Here is a 12,589-nt window from a genome sequence, read left to right on the forward strand (position 1 = left end):
TTTGAACCAGAGCTCAGTTTCGAATAACATACCATATCAGTGATGTCCTGAGTCGCGAAAGCTAAAACACTACTCCATTCGCTGATCTGAGTTTTCCCTGAGGAGTTAGACCAAAGCTTATCTCAGAATTGCCAAAAGAGCCGAATTCATCCAGAACCGTTATATTTGACCCAGAGCTCAGTTTCGAATAACATACAGATATCAGTGGTGTCCTGAGTCGAGATAGCTAAAACACTACTCCATTCGCTGATCTGAGTTTTCCCTGAGGAGTTAGACCAAAGCTTATCTCAGAATTGCCAAAAGAGCCGAATTCATCCAGAACCGCTATTTTTGACCAGGAGCTCAGTTTCGAATAACATACCCATATCAGTGGTGTCCTGAGTCGAGAAAGCTAAAACACTACTCCATTCGCTGATCTGAGTTTTCCCTGAGGAGGTAGACCAAAGCTTATCTCAGAATTGGCAAAAGAACTCAATTCAGCCAGAAGACGTTAGTTTGGATCGAGAGCTTGGATTCCAACTAGTAACACATATTGGTGTGTTCCTGCGTCGGGAAAGATGGAAAACTACTTGATTCGGTGATCTGAGCTTTCCCTGAGGAGTTAGACCAAAGCTTATCTCAGAATTGCCAAAATAGCCCAATTCATCCAGAAATGTTACTTTTGACCAGGAGCACAGTTTTGAATAACATACAGGTATCAGTGGTGTCCTGAGTCGAGACAGCTAAAACACTACTCCATTCGCTGATCTGAGTTTTCCCTGAGGAGTTAGACCAAAGCTTATCTCAGAATTGCCAAAAGAGCCGAATTCATCCAGAACCGTTATTTTTGACCCAGAGCTCAGTTTCGAATAACATACAGATATCAGTGGTGTCCTGAGTCGAGAAAGCTAAAACACTACTCCATTCGCTGATCTGAGTTTTCCCTGAGGAGGTAGACCAAAGCTTATCTCAGAATTGGCAAAAGAACTCAATTCAGCCAGAAGACGTTAGTTTGGATCGAGAGCTTGGATTCCAACTAGTAACACATATTGGTGTGTTCCTGAGTCGGGAAAGATGGAAAACTACTCGATTCGGTGATCTGAGCTTTCCCTGAGGAGTTAGACCAAAGCTGATATCAGAATTGGCAAAAGAGCCCAATTCAGCCAGAACCATTATTGTTGACCCAGAGCTCAGTTTCGAATAACATACAGATATCAGTGGTGTCCTGAGTCAGTAAAGCTAAAAAACCACTCCATTCGCTGATCTGAGCTTTCCCTGAGGAGTTAGACCAAAGCTTATCTCAGAATTGCCAAAATTGCCCAATTCATCCAGAAATGTTACTTTTGACCAGGAGCACAGTTTTGAATAACATACAGATATCAGTGGTGTCCTGAGTCGAGACAGCTAAAACACTACTCCATTCGGTGATCTGAGTTTTCCCTGAGGAGTTAGACCAAAGCTTATCTCAGAATTGCCAAAAGAGCCGAATTCATCCAGAACCGCTATTTTTGACCCAGAGCTCAGTTTCGAATAACATACCCATATCAGTGGTGTCCTGAGTCGAGAAAGCTAAAACACTACTCCATTCGCTGATCTGAGTTTTCCCTGAGGAGGTAGACCAAAGCTTATCTCAGAATTGGCAAAAGAACTCAATTCAGCCAGAAGACGTTAGTTTGGATCGAGAGCTTGGATTCCAACTAGTAACACATATTGGTGTGTTCCTGAGTCGGGAAAGATGGAAAACTACTTGATTCGGTGATCTGAGCTTTCCCTGAGGAGTTAGACCAAAGCTGATATCAGAATTGGCAAAAGAGCCCAATTCAGCCAGAACCGTTACTTTTGACAAAGAGCTCAGTTTCGAATAACATACAGATATCAGTGATGTCCTGAGTCGGGAAAGCTAGAAAACCACTCCATTCGCTGATCTGAGCTTTCCCTGAGGAGTTAGACCAAAGCTTATCTCAGAATTGGCAAAAGAGACCAATTCATCCAGAAACGTTACTTTTGACAAAGAGCTCAGTTTCGAATATCATACAGATATCAGTGATGTCCTGAGTCGGGAAAGCTAGAAAACCACTCCATTCGCTGATCTGAGCTTTCCCTGAGGAGTTAGACCAAAGCTTATCTCAGAATTGGCAAAAGAGACCAATTCATCCAGAAGCGTTACTTTTGACAAAGAGCTCAGTTTCGAATAACATACAGATATCAGTGGTGTCCTGAGTCGAGAAAGCTAAAACACTACTCCATTCGCTGATCTGAGTTTTCCCTGAGGAGGTAGACCAAAGCTTATCTCAGAATTGCCAAAATAGCCCAATTCATCCAGAACCGTTATTTTTGAACCAGAGCTCAGTTTCGAATAACATACCCATATCAGTGATGTCCTGAGTCGGGAAAGCTAAAACACTACTCCATTCGCTGATCTGAGTTTTCCCTGAGGAGTTAGACCAAAGCTTATCTCAGAATTGCCAAAAGAGCCGAATTCATCCAGAACCGTTATTTTTGACCCAGAGCTCAGTTTCGAATAACATACAATTATCAGTGGTGTCCTGAGTCGAGAAAGCTAAAACACTACTCCATTCGCTGATCTGAGTTTTCCCTGAGGAGGTAGACCAAAGCTTATCTCAGAATTGGCAAAAGAACTCAATTCAGCCAGAAGACGTTAGTTTGGATCGAGAGCTTGGATTCCAACTAGTAACACATATTGGTGTGTTCCTGAGTCGGGAAAGATGGAAAACTACTCGATTCGGTGATCTGAGCTTTCCCTGAGGAGTTAGACCAAAGCTGATATCAGAATTGGCAAAAGAGCCCAATTCAGCCAGAAACGTTACTTTTGACAAAGAGCTCAGTTTCGAATAACATACAGATATCAGTGATGTCCTGAGTCGGGAAAGCTAGAAAACCAATCCATTCGCTGATCTGAGCTTTCCCTGGGGACTTAGACCAAAGCTTATCTCAGAATTGGCAAAAGAGACCAATTCATCCAGAAACGTTACTTTTGACAAAGAGCTCAGTTTCGAATAACATACAGATATCAGTGGTGTCCTGAGTCGAGATAGCTAAAACACTACTCCATTCGCTGATCTGAGTTTTCCCTGAGGAGTTAGACCAAAGCTTATCTCAGAATTGCCAAAATAGCCCAATTCATCCAGAGCCGTTATTTTTGACCCAGAGCTCAGTTTCGAATAACATACAGATATCAGTGGTGTCCTGAGTCGAGAAAGATGGAAAACTACTCGATTCGCTGATCTGAGCTTTCCCTGAGGAGTTAGACCAAAGCTTATCTCAGAATTGCCAAAAGAGCCGAATTCATCCAGAACCGTTATTTTTGACCCAGAGCTCAGTTTCGAATAACATACCTATATCAGTGATGTCCTGAGTCGGGAAAGCTAAAAAACCACTCCATTCGCTGATCTGAGCTTTCCCTGAGGAGTTAGACCAAAGCTTATCTCAGAATTGGCAAAAGAGCCCAATTCAGCCAGAAACGTTACTTTTGACAAAGAGCTCAGTTTCGAATAACATACAGATATCAGTGATGTCCTGAGTCGGGAAAGGTAGAAAACTACTCCATTCGCTGATCTGAGCTTTCCCTGAGGAGTTAGACCAAAGCTTATCTCAGAATTGGCAAAAGAGACCAATTCATCCAGAAACGTTACTTTTGACAAAGAGCTCAGTTTCGAATATCATACAGATATCAGTGATGTCCTGAGTCGGGAAAGCTAGAAAACCACTCCATTCGCTGATCTGAGCTTTCCCTGAGGAGTTAGACCAAAGCTTATCTCAGAATTGGCAAAAGAGACCAATTCATCCAGAAGCGTTACTTTTGACAAAGAGCTCAGTTTTGAATAACATACAGATATCAGTGGTGTCCTGAGTCGAGAATGCTAAAACACTACTCCATTCGCTGATCTGAGTTTTCCCTGAGGAGTTAGACCAAAGCTTATCTCAGAATTGCCAAAATAGCCCAATTCATCCAGAACCGTTATTTTTGACCCAGAGCTCAGTTTCGAATAACATACAGATATCAGTGGTGTCCTGAGTCGAGAAAGATGGAAAACTACTCGATTCGCTGATCTGAGCTTTCCCTGAGGAGTTAGACCAAAGCTTATCTCAGAATTGCCAAAAGAGCCGAATTCATCCAGAACCGTTATTTTTGACCCAGAGCTCAGTTTCGAATAACATACCCATATCAGTGGTGTCCTGAGTCGAGACAGGTAAAACACTACTCCATTCGCTGATCTGAGTTTTCCCTGAGGAGTTAGACCAAAGCTTATCTCAGAATTGCCAAAAGAGCCGAATTCATCCAGAACCGTTATTTTGGACCCAGAGCTCAGTTTCGAATAACATACAGATATCAGTGGTGTCCTGAGTCGAGATAGCTAAAACACTACTCCATTCGCTGATTTGAGTTTTCCCTGAGGAGTTAGACCAAAGCTTATCTCAGAATTGCCAAAAGAGCCGAATTCATCCAGAACCGTTATTTTTGACCCAGAGCTCAGTTTCGAATAACATACAGATATCAGTGGTGTTCTGAGTCGAGAAAGATGGAAAACTACTCGATTCGCTGATCTGAGCTTTCCCTGAGGAGTTAGACCAAAGCTTATCTCAGAATTGCCAAAAGAGCCGAATTCATCCAGAACCGCTATTTTTGACCCAGAGCTCAGTTTCGAATAACATACAGATATCAGTGGTGTCCTGAGTCGAGAAAGATGGAAAACTACTCGATTCGCTGATCTGAGCTTTCCCTGAGGAGTTAGACCAAAGCTTATCTCAGAATTGCCAAAAGAGCCGAATTCATCCAGAACCGCTATTTTTGACCCAGAGCTCAGTTTCGAATAACATACCCATATCAGTGGTGTCCTGAGTCGAGAAAGCTAAAACACTACTCCATTCGCTGATCTGAGTTTTCCCTGAGGAGGTAGACCAAAGTTTATCTCAGAATTGCCAAAAGAGCCGAATTCATCCAGAACCGTTATTTTTGACCCAGAGCTCAGTTTCGAATAACATACCCATATCAGTGATGTCCTGAGTCGGGAAAGCTAAAACACTACTCCATTCGCTGATCTGAGTTTTCCCTGAGGAGTTAGACCAAAGCTTATCTCAGAATTGCCAAAATAGCCCAATTCATCCAGAGCCGTTATTTTTGACCCAGAGCTCAGTTTCGAATAACATACAGATATCAGTGGTGTCCTGAGTCGAGAAAGATGGAAAACTACTCGATTCGCTGATCTGAGCTTTCCCTGAGGAGTTAGACCAAAGCTTATCTCAGAATTGCCAAAAGAGCCGAATTCATCCAGAACCGTTATTTTTGACCCAGAGCTCAGTTTCGAATAACATACCTATATCAGTGATGTCCTGAGTCGGGAAAGCTAAAAAACCACTCCATTCGCTGATCTGAGCTTTCCCTGAGGAGTTAGACCAAAGCTTATCTCAGAATTGGCAAAAGAGACCAATTCAGCCAGAAACGTTACTTTTGACAAAGAGCTCAGTTTCGAATATCATACAGATATCAGTGATGTCCTGAGTCGGGAAAGCTAGAAAACCACTCCATTCGCTGATCTGAGCTTTCCCTGAGGAGTTAGACCAAAGCTTATCTCAGAATTGGCAAAAGAGACCAATTCATCCAGAAGCGTTACTTTTGACAAAGAGCTCAGTTTTGAATAACATACAGATATCAGTGGTGTCCTGAGTCGAGAAAGCTAAAACACTACTCCATTCGCTGATCTGAGTTTTCCCTGAGGAGTTAGACCAAAGCTTATCTCAGAATTGCCAAAATAGCCCAATTCATCCAGAACCGTTATTTTTGACCCAGAGCTCAGTTTCGAATAACATACAGATATCAGTGGTGTCCTGAGTCGAGAAAGATGGAAAACTACTCGATTCGCTGATCTGAGCTTTCCCTGAGGAGTTAGACCAAAGCTTATCTCAGAATTGCCAAAAGAGCCGAATTCATCCAGAACCGTTATTTTTGACCCAGAGCTCAGTTTCGAATAACATACCCATATCAGTGGTGTCCTGAGTCGAGACAGGTAAAACACTACTCCATTCGCTGATCTGAGTTTTCCCTGAGGAGTTAGACCAAAGCTTATCTCAGAATTGCCAAAAGAGCCGAATTCATCCAGAACCGTTATTTTGGACCCAGAGCTCAGTTTCGAATAACATACAGATATCAGTGGTGTCCTGAGTCGAGATAGCTAAAACACTACTCCATTCGCTGATTTGAGTTTTCCCTGAGGAGTTAGACCAAAGCTTATCTCAGAATTGCCAAAAGAGCCGAATTCATCCAGAACCGTTATTTTTGACCCAGAGCTCAGTTTCGAATAACATACAGATATCAGTGGTGTCCTGAGTCGAGAAAGATGGAAAACTACTCGATTCGCTGATCTGAGCTTTCCCTGAGGAGTTAGACCAAAGCTTATCTCAGAATTTCCAAAAGAGCCGAATTCATCCAGAACCGCTATTTTTGACCCAGAGCTCAGTTTCGAATAACATACCCATATCAGTGGTGTCCTGAGTCGAGAAAGCTAAAACACTACTCCATTCGCTGATCTGAGTTTTCCCTGAGGAGGTAGACCAAAGTTTATCTCAGAATTGCCAAAAGAGCCCAATTCATCCAGAACCGTTATTTTTGACCCAGAGCTCAGTTTCGAATAACATACCCATATCAGTGATGTCCTGAGTCGGGAAAGCTAAAACACTACTCCATTCGCTGATCTGAGTTTTCCCTGAGGAGTTAGACCAAAGCTTATCTCAGAATTGCCAAAAGAGCCGAATTCATCCAGAACCGTTATTTTTGACCCAGAGCTCAGTTTCGAATAACATACAGATATCAGTGGTGTCCTGAGTCGAGAAAGCTAAAACACTACTCCATTCGCTGATCTGAGTTTTCCCTGAGGAGGTAGACCAAAGCTTATCTCAGAATTGGCAAAAGAACTCAATTCAGCCAGAAGACGTTAGTTTGGATCGAGAGCTTGGATTCCAACTAGTAACACATATTGGTGTGTTCCTGAGTCGGGAAAGATGGAAAACTACTCGATTCGGTGATCTGAGCTTTCCCTGAGGAGTTAGACCAAAGCTGATATCAGAATTGGCAAAAGAGCCCAATTCAGCCAGAAACGTTACTTTTGACAAAGAGCTCAGTTTCGAATAACATACAGATATCAGTGGTGTCCTGAGTCGAGATAGCTAAAACACTACTCCATTCGCTGATTTGAGTTTTCCCTGAGGAGTTAGACCAAAGCTTATCTCAGAATTGCCAAAAGAGCCGAATTCATCCAGAACCGTTATTTTTGACCCAGAGCTCAGTTTCGAATAACATACAGATATCAGTGGTGTCCTGAGTCGAGAAAGATGGAAAACTACTCGATTCGCTGATCTGAGCTTTCCTTGAGGAGTTAGACCAAAGCTTATCTCAGAATTGCCAAAAGAGCCGAATTCATCCAGAACCGCTATTTTTGACCCAGAGCTCAGTTTCGAATAACATACAGATATCAGTGGTGTCCTGAGTCGAGAAAGATGGAAAACTACTCGATTCGCTGATCTGAGCTTTCCCTGAGGAGTTAGACCAAAGCTTATCTCAGAATTGCCAAAAGAGCCGAATTCATCTAGAACCGCTATTTTTGACACAGAGCTCAGTTTCGAATAACATACCCATATCAGTGGTGTCCTGAGTCGAGAAAGCTAAAACACTACTCCATTCGCTGATCTGAGTTTTCCCTGAGGAGGTAGACCAAAGCTTATCTCAGAATTGGCAAAAGAACTCAATTCAGCCAGAAGACGTTAGTTTGGATCGAGAGCTTGGATTCCAACTAGTAACACATATTGGTGTGTTCCTGCGTCGGGAAAGATGGAAAACTACTCGTTTCGGTCATCTTACTTTCCCTGAGGAGTTAGACCAAAGCTGATATCAGAATTGGCAAAAGAGCCCAATTCAGCCAGAAACGTTACTTTTGACAAAGAGCTCAGTTTCGAATAACATACAGATATCAATGGTGTCCTGAGTCGAGAAAGCTAAAACACTACTCCATTCGCTGATCTGAGTTTTCCCTGAGGAGTTAGACCAAAGCTTATCTCAGAATTGGCAAAAGAGCCCAATTCAGCCAGAACCATTATTTTTGACCCAGAGCTCAATTTCGAATAACATACACATATCAGTGATGTCCTGAGTCGGGAAAGCTAGAAAACCACTCCATTCGCTGATCTGAGCTTTCCCTGAGGAGTTAGACCAAAGCTTATCTCAGAATTGGCAAAAGAGCCCAATTCAGCCAGAAACGTTACATTTTTCAAAGAGCTCAGTTTCGAATAACATACCCATATCAGTGATGTCCTGAGTCGGGAAAGCTAAAACACTACTCCATTCGCTGATCTGAGCTTTCCTTGAGAAGTTAGACCAAAGCTTATCTCAGAATTGCCAAAATAGCCCAATTCATCCAGAAATGTTACTTTTGACCAGGAGCACAGTTTCGAATAACATACCAATATCAGTGATGTCCCGAGTCGGGAAAGCTAAAACACTACTCCATTCGCTGATCTGAGCTTTCCTTGAGGAGTTAGACCAAAGCTTATCTCAGAATTGCCAAAATAGCCCAATTCATCCAGAAGACGTTAGTTTGGATCGAGAGCTTGGATTCCAACTAGTAACACATATTGGTGTGTTCCTGAGTCGGGAAAGATGGAAAACTACTCGATTCGGTGATCTGAGCTTTCCCTGAGGAGTTAGACCAAAGCTGATATCAGAATTGGCAAAAGAGCCCAATTCATCCAGAAACGTTACTTTTGACAAAGAGCTCAGTTTCGAATAACATACAGATATCAGTGGTGTCCTGAGTCGAGAAAGCTAAAACACTACTCCATTCGCTGATCTGAGTTTTCCCTGAGGAGTTAGACCAAAGCTTATCTCAGAATTGGCAAAATAGCCCAATTCATCCAGAACCGTTATTTTTGACCCAGAGCTCAGTTTCGAATAACATACAGATATCAGTGGTGTCCTGAGTCGAGAAAGATGGAAAACTACTCGATTCGCTGATCTGAGCTTTCCCTGAGGAGTTAGACCAAAGCTTATCTCAGAATTGCCAAAATAGCCCAATTCATCCAGAACCGTTATTTTTGACCCAGAGCTGAGTTTCGAATAACATACAGATATCAGTGGTGTCCTGAGTCGGGAAAGATGGAAAACTACTCGATTCGCTGATCTGAGCTTTCCCTGAGAAGTTAGACCAAAGCTTATCTCAGAATTGCTAAAAGAGCCGAATTCATCCAGAACCGCTATTTTTGACCCAGAGCTCAGTTTTGAATAACATACAGATATCAGTGGTGTCCTGAGTCGAGAAAGCTAAAACACTACTCCATTCGCTGATCTGAGTTTTCCCTGAGGAGGTAGACCAAAGCTTATCTCAGAATTGGCAAAAGAACTCAATTCTGCCAGAAGACGTTAGTTTGGATCGAGAGCTTGGATTCCAACTAGTAACACATATTGGTGTTTTCCTGCGTCGGGAAAGATGGAAAACTACTCGATTCGGTGATCTGAGCTTTCCCTGAGGAGTTAGACCAAAGCTTATCTCAGAATTGGCAAAAGAGCCCAATTCAGCCAGAAACGTTACTTTTGACCCAGAGCTCAGTTTCGAATAACATACACATATCAGTGATGTCCTGAGTCGGGAAAGCTAAAACACTACTCCATTCGCTGATCTGAGCTTTCCTTGATAAGTTAGACCAATGCTTATCTCAGAATTGCCAAAATAGCCCAATTCATCCAGAAATGTTACTTTTGACCAGGAGCACAGTTTTGAATAACATACAGATATCAGTGGTGTCCTGAGTCGAGACAGGTAAAACACTACTCCATTTGCTGATCTGAGTTTTCCCTGAGGAGTTAGACCAAAGCTTATCTCAGAATTGCCAAAAGAGCCGAATTCATCCAGAACCGTTATTTTTGACCCAGAGCTCAGTTTCGAATAACATACAGATATCAGTGGTGTCCTGAGTCGAGAAAGATGGAAAAGTACTTGATTCGCTGATCTGAGCTTTCCCTTAGGAGTTAGACCAAAGCTTATCTCAGAATTGCCAAAAGAGCCGAATTCATCCAGAACCGTTATTTTTGACCCAGAGCTCAGTTTCGAATAACATACCCATATCAGTGATGTCCTGAGTCGGGAAAGCTAAAACACTACTCCATTCGCTGATCTGAGTTTTCCCTGAGGAGTTTGACCAAAGCTTATCTCAGAATTGCCAAAAGAGCCAAATTCATCCAGAACCGTTATTTTTGACCCAGAGCTCAGTTTCGAATAACATACCCATATCAGTGATGTCCTGAGTCGGGAAAGCTAAAACACTACTCCATTCGCTGATCTGAGCTTTCCTTGAGGAGTTAGACCAAAGCTTATCTCAGAATTGCCAAAATAGCCCAATTCATCCAGAAGACGTTAGTTTGGATCGAGAGCTTGGATTCCAACTAGTAACACATATTGGTGTGTTCCTGAGTCGGGAAAGATGGAAAACTACTCGATTCGGTGATCTGAGCTTTCCCTGAGGAGTTAGACCAAAGCTGATATCAGAATTGGCAAAAGAGCCCAATTCATCCAGAAACGTTACTTTTGACAAAGAGCTCAGTTTCGAATAACATACAGATATCAGTGGTGTCCTGAGTCGAGAAAGATGGAAAACTATTCGATTCGCTGATCTGAGCTTTCCCTGAGGAGTTAGACCAAAGCTTATCTCAGAATTGGCAAAATAGCCCAATTCATCCAGAACCGTTATTTTTGACCCAGAGCTCAGTTTCGAATAACATACAGATATCAGTGGTGTCCTGAGTCGAGAAAGATGGAAAACTATTCGATTCGCTGATCTGAGCTTTCCCTGAGGAGTTAGACCAAAGCTTATCTCAGAATTGCCAAAATAGCCCAATTCATCCAGAACCGTTATTTTTGACCCAGAGCTGAGTTTCGAATAACATACAGATGTCAGTGGTGTCCTGAGTCGGGAAAGATGGAAAACTACTCGATTCGGTGATCTGAGCTTTCCCTGAGGAGTTAGACCAAAGCTTATCTCAGAATTGCCAAAAGAGCCGAATTCATCCAGAACCGTTATTTTTGACCCAGAGCTCAGTTTCGAATAACATACAGATATCAGTGGTGTCCTGAGTCGAGAAAGCTAAAACACTACTCCATTCGCTGATCTGAGTTTTCCCTGAGGAGTTAGACCAAAGCTTATCTCAGAATTGGCAAAAGAGCCCAATTCAGCCAGAACCATTATTTTTGACCCAGAGCTCAGTTTCGAATAACATACAGATATCAGTGGGGTCCTGAGTCAGTAAAGCTAAAAAACCACTCCATTCGCTGATCTGAGCTTTCCCTGAGGAGTTAGACCAAAGCTTATCTCAGAATTGGCGAAAGAGCCCAATTCAGCCAGAAACGTTACATTTTTCAAAGAGCTCAGTTTCAAATAACATACCTATATCAGTGATGTCCTGAGTCGGGAAAGCTAAAAAACCACTCCATTCGCTGATCTGAGTTTTCCCTGAGGAGTTAGACCAAAGCTTATCTCAGAATTGCCAAAAGAGCCTAATTCATCCAGAACCGTTATTTTTGACCCAGAGCTCAGTTTCGAATAACATACAGATATCAGTGGTGTCCTGAGTCGAGAAAGCTAAAACACTACTCTATTCGCTGATCTGAGTTTTCCCTGAGGAGATAGACCAAAGCTTATCTCAGAATTGGCAAAAGAACTCAATTCAGCCAGAAGACGTTAGTTTGGATCGAGAGCTTGGATTCCAACTAGTAACACATATTGGTGTGTTCCTGAGTCGGGAAAGATGGAAAACTACTTGATTCGGTGATCTGAGCTTTCCCTGAGGAGTTAGACCAAAGCTGATATCAGAATTGGCAAAAGAGCCCAATTCAGCCAGAAACGTTACTTTTGACAAAGAGCTCAGTTTCGAATAACATACAGATATCAGTGATGTCCTGAGTCGGGAAAGCTAGAAAACCACTCCATTCGCTGATCTGAGCTTTCCCTGAGGAGTTAGACCAAAGCTTATCTCAGAATTGGCAAAAGAGACCAATTCATCCAGAAGCATTACTTTTGACAAAGAGCTCAGTTTCGAATAACATACAGATATCAGTGGTGTCCTGAGTCGAGAAACCTAAAACACTACTCCATTCGCTGATCTGAGTTTTCCCTGAGGAGGTAGACCAAAGCTTATCTCAGAATTGCCAAAATAGCCCAATTCATCCAGAACCGTTATTTTTGACCCAGAGCTCAGTTTCGAATAACATACCCATATCAGTGATGTCCTGAGTCGGGAAAGCTAAAACACTACTCCATTCGCTGATCTGAGTTTTCCCTGAGGAGTTAGACCAAAGCTTATCTCAGAATTGCCAAAAGAGCCGAATTCATCCAGAACCGTTATTTTTGACCCAGAGCTCAGTTTCGAATAACATACAGATATCAGTGGTGTCCTGAGTCGAGAAAGCTAAAACACTACTCCATTCGCTGATCTGAGTTTTCCCTGAGGAGGTAGACCAAAGCTTATCTCAGAATTGGCAAAAGAACTCAATTCAGCCAGAAGACGTTAGTTTGGATCGAGAGCTTGGATTCCAACTAGTAACACATATTG

Source organism: Natrix helvetica, assembly GCF_964273705.1.
Source record: "Natrix helvetica genome assembly, chromosome: W".
In the NCBI taxonomy this organism is placed as follows: domain Eukaryota; kingdom Metazoa; phylum Chordata; class Lepidosauria; order Squamata; family Natricidae; genus Natrix; species Natrix helvetica.